Source organism: Schistocerca cancellata, chromosome 10, assembly GCF_023864275.1.
Source record: "Schistocerca cancellata isolate TAMUIC-IGC-003103 chromosome 10, iqSchCanc2.1, whole genome shotgun sequence".
In the NCBI taxonomy this organism is placed as follows: Eukaryota; Metazoa; Arthropoda; class Insecta; order Orthoptera; family Acrididae; genus Schistocerca; species Schistocerca cancellata.
The window spans coordinates 84,266,145-84,281,530 of NC_064635.1; the positions used below are offsets into that span (position 1 = coordinate 84,266,145).

The 15,386-nt window shown below is 40.9% G+C and overlaps 1 long non-coding RNA gene across 3 annotated transcripts in view; it reads right to left on the reverse strand.

Moving 5' to 3' along the window:
* Positions 1-9,752: 9,752 nt before the first annotated feature.
* Positions 9,753-15,386, reverse strand: part of LOC126106918 (uncharacterized) — a 29,578-nt gene continuing 23,944 nt past the window's right edge. For all 3 annotated transcript variants that reach the window (XR_007523427.1, XR_007523426.1, XR_007523425.1), the window contains exon 3: positions 9,753-14,033. This is a non-coding gene — a long non-coding RNA (uncharacterized LOC126106918). The remainder of the gene's footprint in view (positions 14,034-15,386) is intronic.

Sequence of the window (15,386 nt, forward strand, 5' to 3'; positions counted from 1 at the left end):
TGACAATGTTGATTGGAATACTCTCTTTCAAATTCTGAAGCTGGCAGGGGTAACATACAGAGAGCGAAAGGCTATTTACAATTTGTACAGAAAGCAGATGGCAGTTATAAGAGTCGAGGGGTATGAAAGGGAAGCGGTGGTTGGGAAGGGAGTGAGAGAGGGTTGTAGCCTATCCCCGATGTTATTCAATCTGTATATTGAGCAAGCAATAAAGGAAACAAAAGAAAAGTTCAGTTCGCCGATGACATTGTAATTCTGTCAGACACACCAAAGGACTTGGAAGAGCAGTTGAACAGAATGGACAGTGTCTCGAAAGGAGGGTATAAGATGAACACCAACAAAAGCAAAACGAGGATAATGGAATGTAGTCAAATTAAGTCGGGTTATGCTGAGGGAATTAGATTAGGAAATGAGACACTTAAAGTAGTAAAGGAGCTTTGCTATTTGGGGAGCAAAATAACAGATGATGGTCGAAGTAGAGAGGATATAAAATGTAGACTGGCAATGGCAAGGAAAGCGTTTCTGAAGAAGAAAAATTTGTTAACATCGGGTATAGATTTAAATGTCAGGAAGTCGTTTCTGAAAGTATTTGTATGGAGTGTAGCCATGTATGGAAGTGAAACGTGGACAATAAATAGTTTAGACAAGAAGAGAAGCTTTTGAAATGTGTTGCTACAGAAGAATGCTGAAGATTAGATGGGTAGATCACATAACTAATGAGGAGGTATTGAATAGAATTGGGGAGAAGAGGAGCTTGTGGCACAACTTGACTAGAAGAAGGGATCAGTTGGTAGGACATGTTCTGAGGCATAAAGGGATCACCAATTTAGTATTTGAGGGCAGCTTGGAGGGTAAAAATCGTAGAGGGAGACCAAGAGATGAATACACTAAGCAGATTCAGAAGGATGTAGGCTGCAGTAGGTACTGGGAGATGAAAAAGCTTGCACAGGATAGAGTAGCATGGAGAGCTGCATCAAACCAATCTCAGGACTGAAGACCACAACAACCACCACCTCATTCCATGTTCATCTACACCTTTTCCTACTATTGTATTCCAATCCCGCATGACTTAAATTTTTGTCTCCCTACACTATCTGAATAATTTCTTTTACCTCATCATATATATCTTTAATCACTTCCTCACCTGCAGAGGTAGTTGGCGTAACTTGCACTACTGTAGTAGGCGTGGGCTTTGTGCCTCTTAGCTATGATAATGCATCCACTATGGTGTTTGTAATAGTTTACCCACACTCCTATTTTTTATTCGTTAATAACCTACTCCTGCATTACCCCAACTTTATTTTGTATTTGTAATCCTGTATTCAGCTGCCCAGGAGTCTTGTTCCTCCTGCCACCAAATTTCACAAGTTCCCACTATACCTACTTTAATTTACCCATTTCCCTTTTCAAATGTTCTTACCTACCTGCCCAATTAAGGGGTCCGACACTCCACACTCCAATCAGTTTTCTTTCTCCTGAAAAGACATCCTCCTGAGTTTTCCCTGCCTGGAGATTCAAATGGGGGGACTATTTTACCTCCAGAATATTTTAACCAGGAGGACGCCATCATTTAACCATACAGTAAAGCTGCACACCCGCAGGTGTAGTTTCTCCTTGCTTTCAGCTGTTTGCAGCAATACTGTTTTGGTTGATATTACAAGGCCAGATCAATCCATCATCCAGACTGTTGCCCCTGCAATTACTGAAAAGGCTTCTGCCCTCTTCAGGAACCGCACATTTATCTGGCCTCTGAACAGATACCCCTCCACTTTGGTTGCACCCTACGGTACGGCTACCTGTATCGCTGAGGCATGCAAGCCTCCCCACCAACGTCAATGTCCGTGGTTGATGGGGGGGGGGGGGGGGGGGGGGGGCATATATAAGTAGTGATCTATAACACACCTATCACTGTGTGGTTAAAAAATGTGTCTTCATTAATTTGTGCCATGTACCTATCTTGAATAGAGTAGTTACTCTACAACAGCAAGAAGAAAAATACTTGTTCAGTTTACTGGTCAGTCAAATGTGGCACAAGTCTATTAGTAACTGACATTAAAAGAAATTTTCATTTACTTATGAAACACTTGTGAATAGGCAGTCAACATTCAAAAGCCATTAGTGAAGAAACACTCATTTGCAAACTATTACAAACTTCAAATAATATTGTTGGCTTTACTGATCTTTGGAAAGTGACACTTATTACATTGAATAGTTACATTAGAAAAAGTTATAGTTTAAAACGAAACAAAGTGATAGCCAGGGATCAAGCCTGTAAAAGTAATATAGTTAATGATATAGATTAGAATTTGAAACTGTTGCATGCAAACCAGCTGATGTTAGAATATTGAGTGTACATTAACCTTGCAACAAATCCTAACATGTGGATGGCTACTGGTAACTGTTTTAATGTTCAAAAGTGTTCTGGTGCTTATTACCTAGGAAGAACTGAGAATATCAAATATTAGATTCCACAGTGGAAGTTAGTAGTTCTAGCAGTTGAACTTTCTGATATAATTTATGGAAATATTACAGAGCAGTTTTAATTAAACAGAAACTGTATATTACCGACTGCTGAGGTGTCACCGTCTCTTGAATGCTCACAATTTCCACTTCAATGGTGACTTGCGTTAACTTAGTGAAGCAATCCACTCTTATGCAGACTGATGGCCATGTTTGATATATGAAGAATTATTTCATCTATTTGCAGTTAATAGGAGTACTGGAATATAATGGAAAGCTTACAGCGTGCAGTCAATGTAAGAGGGTCATTCAATAACTGAAGAAACAAATTGGTCTGGAGAGAAAAAAAACATTTATTTTTACAAAACAATACTTTTTCTACTTTTCAACATAGTACCCTTTAACATTTATGCACTTGTTCTAGCAGGCTACAAGCTTTATTATTCCAGCTGCAAAGAACTATCTTTATGTTCGAACCAAATTCCCACACACTTTTTCATGTCCTCATTGTCCTGGAACCTCTAAATCTACAATTATACTCCGCAAGCCACACAATGGTGTGTGGCAGAGGGCACTTTACGTGCCACTGTCATTGCCTCCCTTTCCTGTTCCAGTCACGTATGGTTCGCGGGAAGAATGACTGCTGAAAGCCTCCGTGCACGCTCAAATCTCTTTAATATTACATTCGTGATCTCCTCAGGATGTATAAGCAGGGGGAAGCAACATATTCGATACCTCATCCAGAAACGCACCCTCTCAAAACCTGGACAGCAAGCTACACCGCAACGCAGAGTGCCTCTCTTGCAGAGTCTGCCACTTGAGTTTGCTAAACATCTCCGTAACGTTAGCACGCTTACCAAATAACCCTGTGACGAAACGCGTCGCTCTTCTTTGGATCTTCCCTATATCCTCCGTCAACCCGAACTGGTACGGATCCTACACTGATGAGCAATACTCAAGTACAGGTCGAACGAGTGTTTTGTAAGCCGCCACCTTTGTTGATGGACTGCATTTTCTAAGGACTCTCCCAATGAATCTCAACCTGGTACCCACCTTACCAACAATTAATTTTATGTGATCATTCCACTTCAGATCGTTCCGCACGCATACTCCCAGATATTTTACAGAAGTAACTGCTACCAGTGTTTGTTCAGCTATCATAGAATCATACAATAAAAGATCCTTCTTTCTATGTATTCCCAATACATTACATTTGTCTATGTTAAGAGTCAGTTGCCACTCCCTGCACCAAGTGCCTATCCGCTGCATATCTTCCTGCATGTCGCTGCTATTTTCTCAAGCTGCAACTTCCCTGTATACTACACCATGATCCGCGAAAAGCCGCATGGAACTTCCAACACTATCTACAAGGTTATTTATATATATTGTGAAAAGCAATGGTCCCATTATCACTCCCCTGTGGCACACCATAGGTTACTTTAACATCTGTAGACGTCTCTCCATTGAGAACAACATGCTGTGTTCTGTTTGCTAAAAACTCTTCAATCCAGCCACACAGCTGGTCTGATATTCCGTAGGCTCTTACTTTGTTTATCAGGTGACAGTGCGGAACTGTATCTAACGCCTTCCGGAAGTCAAGGAAAATGGCATTTACCTGGGAGCCTGCATCTAATATTTTCTGGGTCTCATGAACAAATAACGCGAGTTGGGTCTCACACGATCGCTGTTTCCGGAATCCATGTTGATTCTTATATAGTAGATTCTGGGTTTCCAGAAACGACATGACACGCGAGCAAAAAACATGTTCTAAAATTCTACAACAGATCGACGTCAGAGATATAGGTCTACAGTTTTGCGCATCTGCTTGACGACCGTTCTTGAAGACTGGGACTACCTGTGCTCTTTTGCAATCATTTGGAACCTTCCGTTCCTCTAGAGACTTGTGGTACACGGCTGTTAGAAGGGGGCAAGTTCTTTCGCGTACTCTGTAGAATTGAATTGGTATCCCGTCAGGTCCAGTGGACTTTCCTCTGTTGAGTGATTCCAGTTGCTTTTCTATCCCTTGGACACTTATTTCGATGTCAGCGATTTTTTCATTTGTGCTAGTGTTTAGAGAAGTAACTGCCGTGTGGTGTTCCTCTGTGAAACAGCTTTGGAACAAGGTATTTAGTATTTCAGCTTTAAGCATGTCATCCTCTGTTTCAATGCCATCATCATCCCAGTATGTCTGGATATGCTGTTTTGAGCCACTTACTGATTTAAAATAAAACCAGAACTTCCTAGGATTTTCTGTCAAGTCGGTACATAGAATTTTACTTTCGAATTCACTGAACACTTCACGCATAGCCCTCCTGACGCTAACTTTGACATCGTTTAGCTTCTGTTTGTCTGAGAGGTTTTGGTTGCGTTTAAACTTGCAGTAAAGCTCTCTTTGCTTTCGCAGTAGTTTCCTAACTTTGTTGTTGTACCACGGTGGGTTTTTCCCGTCCCTCACAGTTTTACTCAGCACGTACCTGTCTAAAATGTATTTTATGATTGCCTTGATCTTTCTCCATAAACACTCGACACTGTCAGTTTCAGAACAGGAATTTTAGTTTTGATCTGTTAGGTAGTCTGAAATCTGCCTCTTATTACACTTCCTTAACAGATAAACCTTCCTCCCTTTTTTTATATTCCCATTTACTTCCATATTCAGGGATGCTGCAATGGCCTTATGATCACTGATTCCCTGTTCTGCGCTTACGGAGTCGAAAAGTTTGGGTCTGTTATCAGTAGGTCCAAGATTTTATCCCCTTAAGTCAGTTCTCTGTTTAATTGCTTGAAGTAATTTTCGGATAGCGCATTCACTACAATGTCACTATGCTCTGTCCCTACCACCCGTCCTAAACATCTGAGTGTCCCAGTCTATATCTGGCAAATTGAAATCATCTAAGACTATAACATGCCAAGGAAATTTATGTGAAATGTATTCCAGATTTTCTCTCAGTTGTTCTGCCACTAATGCTGCTGAGTCAGGAGGTCAGTAAAAGGAGCCAATTATTAACCTAGCTCTCTTGTTGAGTATAACCTCCACCCGTAATAATTCACAAGAACTATCCATTTCTATTTCACTACAGGATAAACTACTAAAAATTTCGGCAGAATTCATCTCTGGCTCAGCCAGTTTTCCATACCTATAACTATTTCAGCTTCGGTGCTTTCTATCAGCACTTGAAGTTCCGGTACTTTGCCAATTCAGCTTTGACAGTTTACAATTACAAAACCGATTGCTGCTTGGTCCCCGCATGTCCTGACTTCGCCCCACACCCTTTGAGGCTGTTGCCCTTTCTGTACTTGCCCGAGGCCATCTAAGCTAAAAACCGCCCTGTCAACGCTACATAACACCTGCTACCCGTGTAGCTGCCTGCTGCGTGTAGTGGACTCCTGACCTATCCAGCGGAACCCGAAACCCCACCACCCTATGGCACAAGTCGAGGAATCTGCACCCCAAATGGTCGCAGAACCGTCTCGGCCTCTGATTCAGACCCTCCACTTGGCTCTGTACCAAAGGTCCGCAATCAGTCCTGTCGACGATGCTGCAGATGGTGAGCTCTGCTTTCATCCCGCTAGCAGGACTGGCAGTCTTCATCAAATCAGATAGCCGCCGGAAGCCAGAGAGGATTTCCTCTGAGCCATAGCAACACACATCATTGGTGCCGACATGAGCGACCACCTGCAGATGGATTCACCCTGTACCCTTAATGGCATCCGGAAGGACCCTTTCCACATCTGGAATGACCCCCCCAGTATGCACATTGGTTTTCTTCCACACTCTTGCTGCCATATCCCTAAGGGGCCCCATTACGCACCTTCCCACGTAATGCCTCCTTCAGTGCAGCAAACAAATGGACATCACTAAATGCTAAGTCAGGATTGTAAGGGGGCATGAGGCAGTACTTCAATTTTGTCGATGGTTTCATAGGTTAGTTGAGCGATATGAGGACGTGCGTTATCTTGCTGGAAAATCTCACCTCTCCTCTGAGATCCACGACATCACTCACTCTCACTTGGCTGTCTTCACCTTGTTTAAAATCAAATCCGAGTAGTATTGGCTGTTCATTGTACACTGCACTTCGAGATAATCACAAAAATCTGAACCTTCAGCATCCCAAAACAGTCAATCTGACTTCCTGCTGATGCTTGGTTTTTGATGTTTTTCCTGACAAGTGACTGTGCTTCCACTCCATGCTTTGTCTTTTTTGATTCTAGCTCAATAGTGAAGATAATTGCGAACTCTTAAGCGACAAAGAATCGAATCTGTACCACCCCATGCCAAGTACTTATGCCATAGCTCTGTCCACCCACTGCCAACTATTGCTGAAAATTCTACCTTGGCCTCCCCATCTGGATACTCTGTGGCACAACTGAGGCTTTCTAGCTACACAACTGCCCTCTGCAGAGAGATACTGGGGCTGTCCACTGTTCTACAAGTGTCTCAATGTTCTGGACCATAGTTTTCTTCTGTAAGCATTTAAAACCACATGTACACCTGAAAAACATCAGTCTTTACAATATAACTGCAACACAGTGGTAGTGTAGTAAGAGCAGTAACTGTTTTGTACTACTTTTAGTAATGCTAAGTACAAAAAGTGGTTTTTCTTTTAAGTGATTCCCATTGTTACAGGTGACATGTTTTCCACTGATAAGGGTAGTTCAACAATACTTTAATAGTGCAACTCAAAACTGAGCAATTTTCTCCAACAATTTCCTCATTGGTAAATAAACAAATACAAACAGGTGATGGTATGAAAGCAGGAAAACATGACTAACAGCTGTCTGCAAATGATCAAAGCATTAAATAACTGTTGACCTAAATTTCCTACAAATTAAAATTTTATGCATACACAGACAATGAAACTTTATCTCAATGTATTTTCGTAACTGTCAGTTCTCCCTTTGTAATACTTCACTTACCACATGGGAGATGAAGCTATTTGTGTGTGTGGAATTTGGAAGGCAAAGATCAGTAAAAAGTGAAACCGCAGTGGCCTGAGTTTTATTTTGTTGGTGGTTCATACTGTTAGTGTGTCCCCATGTACTCTCACATAAGCTGAGCTAGAGGATGAATCAATGTTCTAGTTGGCTTCAAGTGGTGGCTAAATGAGTCCTAAGGTCTCAGCCAGTAGATAAAGTGGCATTTTTATCATAGCTAGTGCATTCTTCTGAAGCTCCAGAAATACCCATCTTGGGACCATCTAAAACAAAATGGCCAAGGTGTACCCCAAGTATGGGCTCTTCAAAGAAGAAAAGGAAATGGCAATGGTCTACAGTGTACGTGCACTGCGCCAATTTCAAGGCCTCAGGAAATCTAATGGTTGCTTACAAGAGCCTTTTGCTTGGCTACCACTATTTGAGGAAGGTCGATCATGAAAGTACGTAAATAGCCACACCGTTCATGCAGTCCTGCATATGGATGTGAAACTTTGGCAATTTGGGTTACTGCTCCATATATGCTACACAACACCACGAATGGTGACTCAGCTTCTGGTATTAAATGTATGTATTTTGATCACCATAAGTGGTTGAGAAAACATCAACGAATCAGTATTCATGCGAGATGAAGCACCTTCCCATTTGGTGCAACAAGCTATTTCAGACATTAGCCTACTACAATAATCTCACCAATACCTAACAGAAGGTTGGGCCTCACTTATGATGTAGGACATCACACAAAACCTCAAAAACACTCTTGCAAAATATTGTGGATTCATAGTCATCTGGGAAAGCTGACAGACACTACTGGTGTCTATGTTGTGTAACTAAACCATACTGCAGTCTTAAGAGAAGGATATGAGACAAGCTGATAAGGGAACCAGATAGGGTTGCATCCTGCCCCCCCCCCCCCCCCCATGTTATTCTATCTGTACAAAGAGCATGCAGAAAAGGCAACACAACGTCGATATGAAAACGGAATTAGATTCAGGGAGAAGAAATGAAAAATTAAACTCTTCGAATGTCGCTGGAAATGACTAGGTTATTTCAAAGGTCTAGCAACATCAATTGAACTTAATGGATAATGCTTTGTAGCTCAATAACCTTCAAATCCAGAAGATAAAAATTTGCTTTATGGCTTGCTAAGACAATCTATTCCTTCCAAACTACGAAAGCATAGATCAAATACAACACAGGTCAAATAATACAGTGGTAATTCCATCCTTCCCTTTAAAAGTGTTTCAAATGAATGATCGTGTACTGATGAAAAGGATAAAAGGAGTTTCATTTCCTGCAGGAGCTTGATATTGAAAGGAAGAAAAGTTATTCCAGTGAGAAGGTAAACAATGATCTGTTACGTGCAAATTGGGGGAAATGCAAAATGGTTGCCTGTCTAAATTAGGTAAAAATAATTTCAGCCAGATAAATAGCCGAAGGTAAAACTGCAGAATGAAACTATTTCAATAAAATCCTTACTTGGATAATCAGACAAAAAGAACACTAGCATTAAATAGCCAAGTGAACAGCCACTAACTAATCTGCTCTCTGTTTAACTATAATTCTTTCATGCTCACATATACTTATTTCTTTAGTGTGTAATAAAGGATAACTGCCATTTAACAGTTGAACACACTAACCTGTTTGACACAGTGTGGCCATGGAACTAATTTTGAAACAGTTACCAAGCTACAACTTCAACTAACGAACACCTGGTTTTTCATTGTCTGCAAGCCACTGCATTGCAGAAATTATTTATATGTGGAGGACCTGCATGTTATGGTTGAATTAAATATGTCAAATCAAACTTCTAAATAGACACAAACTTCAAGCATAAAAGACAAACACGTAATCTTAACCGACACATCTAGTTTAATGGTCCCCTGACTAGGATGTGCAGGCCCGGTAACTGTTGTCTGATCTACTTCCCTCCTGATAAATATATGCAAGAAACACTGATAATGAATGTACATAGATGCAAAGAAACCAATAACTGTACAAGCCTTTTTTGCAAGTACACTATGTAGGCGTTTAATCTGTAATGGCTTAAACTGTTTCTGTAATTACTTTTTTCTAGGAAATGTTATATACTGTGAAATGATTTTGATCATTTTGAAAGTTGGTCACTTCATACAGAAACTTCAATTAAATATCTCTCTACTATGCTTTGAACTTTCACGTGTCATATGGAGCACTTTACACAAGGGACTACTTATGACTCCAAAAACTATCACTCCATGAAAATAGTTCTTCCAATTACTGCAGTTCAGTTCGACACTTGCTTTAAAACTCAGAATATTCTTTCAACAGGAAAAGGATCCTATCATGGTGAGTGACTTAGGATAAATCAAGGTTTGTGACAGTTTAAATTAAGCATTTATAATGTGAAAATTACAGCAAAACATGGTTCATGCAAGCATATACGAACTTAAAACATTACTTTGCCTGAAGGCAGATATAAAGGCAATAATCTGTGACTATGACACTGCTGTACAATGAAATCATGGCTCTTAATGTAATGTGCTCTGACTAGTTGTTCTTGGCATCAGAAATGCAAATTTCAGAGCAAGTCAAATAAATGCCATTATACTGTGGCAGATAATTCACTTTGTAGTCTTATTTAATCCACTTTTCCACAAATCCTTATCTCACTGAGCACTGTCTACGTTTACTCTTCGAAGCCTAACCACACGAACACTTGGCACACTAACACCACAAATTCACCTTTTACACTCCCACCTAAACCATTCTGTTATGGAAGGACTTCATGTTTTCTGTCACATAAAACACTACATTCCCTAACCACAAACATGTTACATATGTTACACTTTAGTACATACACAAAGTCGTACAACTTTGACAAAGACATATACAGAAGGATAAATAAGTATTTACATGCATCTCAGGTTGATGTACTTAAATATTAGAGACATTACAGCATCTAACATTGACATAAGTAATTATTGGACAATTTGACTCAATAACAGCTGCCAACATGAAGAACTTCAAAGTAGATGTCCTCAGTGTATTGAAGCAACTTAAATAAAGGCAATTCTTCCAGTCCAGGTTGTATAGCAATTAGGTCCCTTTAAGAATATGCTAGTATAATAGTTCCACAGTTAGCCACCATACACAACAGCTCACTGAACAGAAGATCTGTACCTTAAGACTGGAAAGCTGCACAGGTCACATTAACATTCAAGAAAGGGAATAAGAATAATCTCCTACATTACAGACACATATCACTGATATTTATTTGCAGTAGGTTATGGAACATATACTGTGTCTGAGCATTATGGATTAAATTCAAAAAAATTATCTATTCACACACAGCACAGCCTCTGAAAATGTGAAATGCAACTAGTTCTTTTTCATTCAAAGTGATGGAGGCTATCTAGAGGGGAACTCAAATTGATTCTCTATTTCTAGATTTACAGAAAGGTTTGACAATTACAGCCATCTTTCAAATTTTGTGCCTCTACAGTATCATCTCAGTTTTGTGACTGGATTGGCAACTTCTTGTCAGGAAGGTGACAGTTCATAGTAACTGACAAAGCCGTTAAGTAACAATGATATTTGCACTACTGTAAGTTTTTAGGCTCTCTGCTGTTCCTGATCTATATGAACAATTTAGGTAACAATCAGAGCTGGCATCTTGATTTGCCGATGATGCTGTGATTCACCACCTGTAAGTCATCAGAAGATCAAAAACAATTCTAAAATGATTTAGACAAGATATTTATTTGGACCAAAAGGTGGCAATTGACTAAATGAAAATAAGATTATAAATTTAATTTGTTAAGCAGGTCCATGTGGACATAGCATCTTCCACCTTCTTCAGGCTATTTGAAGTTCATTTACTAAAAGTTTTTTGACACCCCCAAAAGTTTGAATGAATTATCAGCTTTACTTGTTGATCAGTTCTTTCATCAGTAAAAGGAAATTGAGCTTTCAGCTAGAGTGTGAGCTTTCATATATCTGGCAAATTTTATTTTATTATTTGAACTCTAAACTCAAGGCTCTTCTTGACACCAGAGTCATGAAGCTAATCTAAGGCAGTCATTGCATCCTGTAAACTCTGTGTGTGTGTGTGTGTGTGTGTGTGTGTGTGTGTGTGTGTGTGTGTGTGTGTGTGTCCGAGGTGGAATTCAAGGAGCTGCCCAGCACTTGCCCAAACGAGTATGGAAAACTGCGTAAAAACAAGCAGGCTAGCTAGTTTACCAGCCCACAGTCGACCTGCAGCATGGACCTGATCCAGGTCTGGCTCCTGTCTGTGTCTAGTAAGCTGGCATGCTTATGTGCATTACACTGTACAAGCAGGCATTTATTACGGGCAGGTTAGTCTCATTTTTTTCAGTAATAGCAATGCAGTAGCATTTTTTGTACAATGGAGAGAGATTCATGTGCAGTTTTTCTTCTTCTGATACTGTCAAGTTTAGTTGTAAATAGCACAGGTTTCACCTTCACTAAAGACATTGTCTATTTTTGGTGGGATGGCCTGACTGATTCTGACAGGGACAATCTGATGACTTATTGCTGGCTCAAGATTTGTTATGGGGAGAGCACATGCAAAGCGCATTGCTGCAGGGCAGTCTGCGTGCTCACATGCTCATTGCATTACTAGTAGCATTCACACATTAAAATACTAGTTAGGTGAATGAAATTTTATGTAGTATTGCAGAGTGTGCGCTGTGTCGAAACTTCTTGGCAAATGAAAGATGCAAGCTGGGCTGTGTAACCTGAAACCTTTGCCTTTTGTGGAGAAATGCTATCAGTTGAGTTACCCAGACAACTCACAACACAGCCTTAAAGCCACACTTTTCCTCTCTTCTACTTTCCAAACTTCATAAAAATTCTCCCATATGCTTCTTGTGGAATTAATACTATTGGGATTAAATCAAGTTTTTCAACAGCACACCCTTCACTTTCAAGCAAAAGTTCATTCAAAAAACACTTCATTAGGTTGGGGCAAATGATCTCTCCACAACACCCTTTCTTCCAGCACTAATACAGCAAGGCATGCAAGAGAACTCGAGTGAGGTTTGGAAATTAGCAGAAAGGTACTGTCTGAAGTAAAGCTGGCAGGGCTGATCATGAGTGAAACCTGAATAAGAATAACTGAGTCAGTAAGAGCATTTGCCCACAAAAGGCAAAGGTGACAGGTTTTAGTTCTAGCTAGTATGCAGTTTTCGTCCACCAGCAAATGTGTCTCCTCCACTCCTGTAATCATCTTTGCCTCAATCTAAGGTAACCCAGTGTCCCCACAAACTCACCCAAATGTTTACCTTTCACCCAACCTCTCACCCTGTCCCAATTCATGCCCAACAGAAACAGGTAGCTATTCTTAAAGAATAAGCTGAAAAAGTAGTTACCCATATCTCATTTTAACTGGAAAACTGCACAATTGGTTCCAAAAGCTTTGGAAAAATAGAGTTTCTCTATATGTAGAGTATACCATTTAAGAGACTAACCTAGAAAATACTGTTTATGAAATACATTGCTCCAAAATGGGAACAGCCTTTAGACCTACAGAATACATTTACAATAAACCATGCATCTCAAAATACACAGAACTACGACACTAAATCATCGAATGAGAGTATTTTACAGGGCTGAACACACACTGCTGTATCCAATGCTGATTTCAGTTGTTCTGACGATGGCCACCGATGGCTGATAGCCTCTCTGCTAAGAAGATCCACCAAGTACTGGCTCACGAAACACACATCATGGTGGCTGTGGAGCGGTTCAGAGTGCAGATTTTAGCGAAACGGAATTAAAATATGTTCTGACGACTGCCAATAATGGCCGACTGCAGTTAACCAATAATTTTTTCTGTAATTCCATGGAACGAAAGTTTAAGTGCATAATTAAAAAATAATTATTCTCTTACCGCCATAATTTAAAGGGTACACGCCATGGGCAAGATAGTTCCCAGGAATGGAGAATCTCATGTCTCAGCACTTTGAACCGCTCCATAGCCATCACGATGTGTGTGTCGTGAGCCTGTGCTCGGTGGATCTTCTTAACAGGGAGAGCCACTGTTTCATTTTCTGGAGGCCTCACCCGTGCCGAGTTTCAGGGCTCCGCATAGCCCCAGATGTCTCTCACGCTGTAGTACTTGAGTCTGGCGGTCAGAATACTTCAGGAAGGAGGTGACCAGGTGCAGCTTGGTGAACATTCCTCTGCACCTGGTCACCTCCTTCCTGACATATTCATCTACTAGTGCCTGCCATTTGCTCCGACCCTGGGACACTGTCCACATCCTGGCGCAGAACACTGTCACTGTGACACGAGTCTGTCAGCAAGATAAATATAACATGTCCATCTCCAGTAATTTGCTAATTTATCTGCAGGAGAGACAAGTCACAGCAGGACAGCCACACGTCATTGTTTAGTATCACGTATTTCCAGGAGGTCTTGTGCTTGACCGGGGCAAGCAGGGTGTGTGCCTCTGGGGCTCCCCCGGGTCAGCACACCAGCACCATGTTGTCGAACTTTCCCGCATCCCACTGTTGGCAGATAACTGGAAGAGTAGCCAACGCCTCAGACAGCGAAGAAAGGACAAAGCCAGCATGTTCTCTTCATACCGGTTTTCCTCCCCTGTTGAGAATGCTCCATTGTTGTATTCCATGGCAGCAGACCTGCAACAAGCAAGATGATAAAGATGGTAATAGTTTCAGGGTACTAAATGTCACTGGTACCAGCACCCTTGTGATAAGCAAAACATTTTTCACATTAATTAGAACAACAGTATACAATATATGATGTTGCCATTTCTGAATGTAGACTCCCTGCCTGCCAATGCACTTTGTCTATCATTGCACAAGGTTTACCAATTACCTTACAAAAAAGAATTTCAGTTGAGCAGCCAGCAACATATGAGATTCATCATTCAAATGAAACCTGGTCAGCATGTCTACCTTTGCCGTACAAGAAGTTGGCACCACATAACTGTGGGTATGGTGGTGCCATCTATTTGTAGAGAGACTGACACATGCACACCATTTGATGTTGCATAGTGCCAGTGTGATTTCACACTAGAGAGAAGACGATGCTTGTCCTGGACAGGCTCATTGTGTTATCAAACCAGAAATGGTTGTGGAAGTGATCCATCAAGTTACTGGGTATTAGAGTGGGCACTGCCCATACCATAAAGCATCAATACTTGAACTTTCGAAAAATCTGTGTGCTGTGGGTTCCCATCAACTGACTGGCGAACTTCACATCTGCAATGTTATCATGAGGAGGAATACGGCTTTTTGCTGTGTATTGATGCAGGTGACTAAACATGGTGTCACCAGTTTGAAGCAGAAAGCAAATGTCAGAGCAAGCGGTGGAAATGTGCAACTTCACCACCTCCAAAGAAATCAAAGGCCATGCACACCAGCTCTGGTAATATCATAATGTCCTCCTTTTGACAACAAGGGCCCACTGCTTTTAGAGTTCCTGGAATGAGGAACCACTATCAATGCCCAGCATTATCAAGCCACTTTACAGAACCTTAGCCGAGCCATAAATTCAAAATGCCGAGGCATGTTGTCCAATGGCATTATCCTCCTGCATGGCCCAAACACGGCCAATGTGGTGAAGATGGCATTGCAGCAATATCGTTGGGAAACTGCTGGAACATCCACTGTACAGCCCCGACATTTCACTATGTGACTCGTGTTTGGACCTCTAAAACAAGCTATTCACAGACATCTATTTGCAACAGACTACAAAGTGTGAGACTGGTCCAGGCCTGGATCCTACAGCAGCCTACTTGCTGCTTCAATGATTGAATCGACCGGCTAGTGTCTCAATGTAATAAATGTGCCAACAGTTTTGACAACTATTTGAGTATGTGTACTGTGTATAACTACATTTTAGAGTTAATAAAATCATTAACGTTACTTTACACTAGGAACCATGTTTCATTTGAATGCCCCTTATACATACCTCTTTCTTCAATGGAGGTGAACCAATAGCTTCTTAAACATGGGCTACTCCACAAG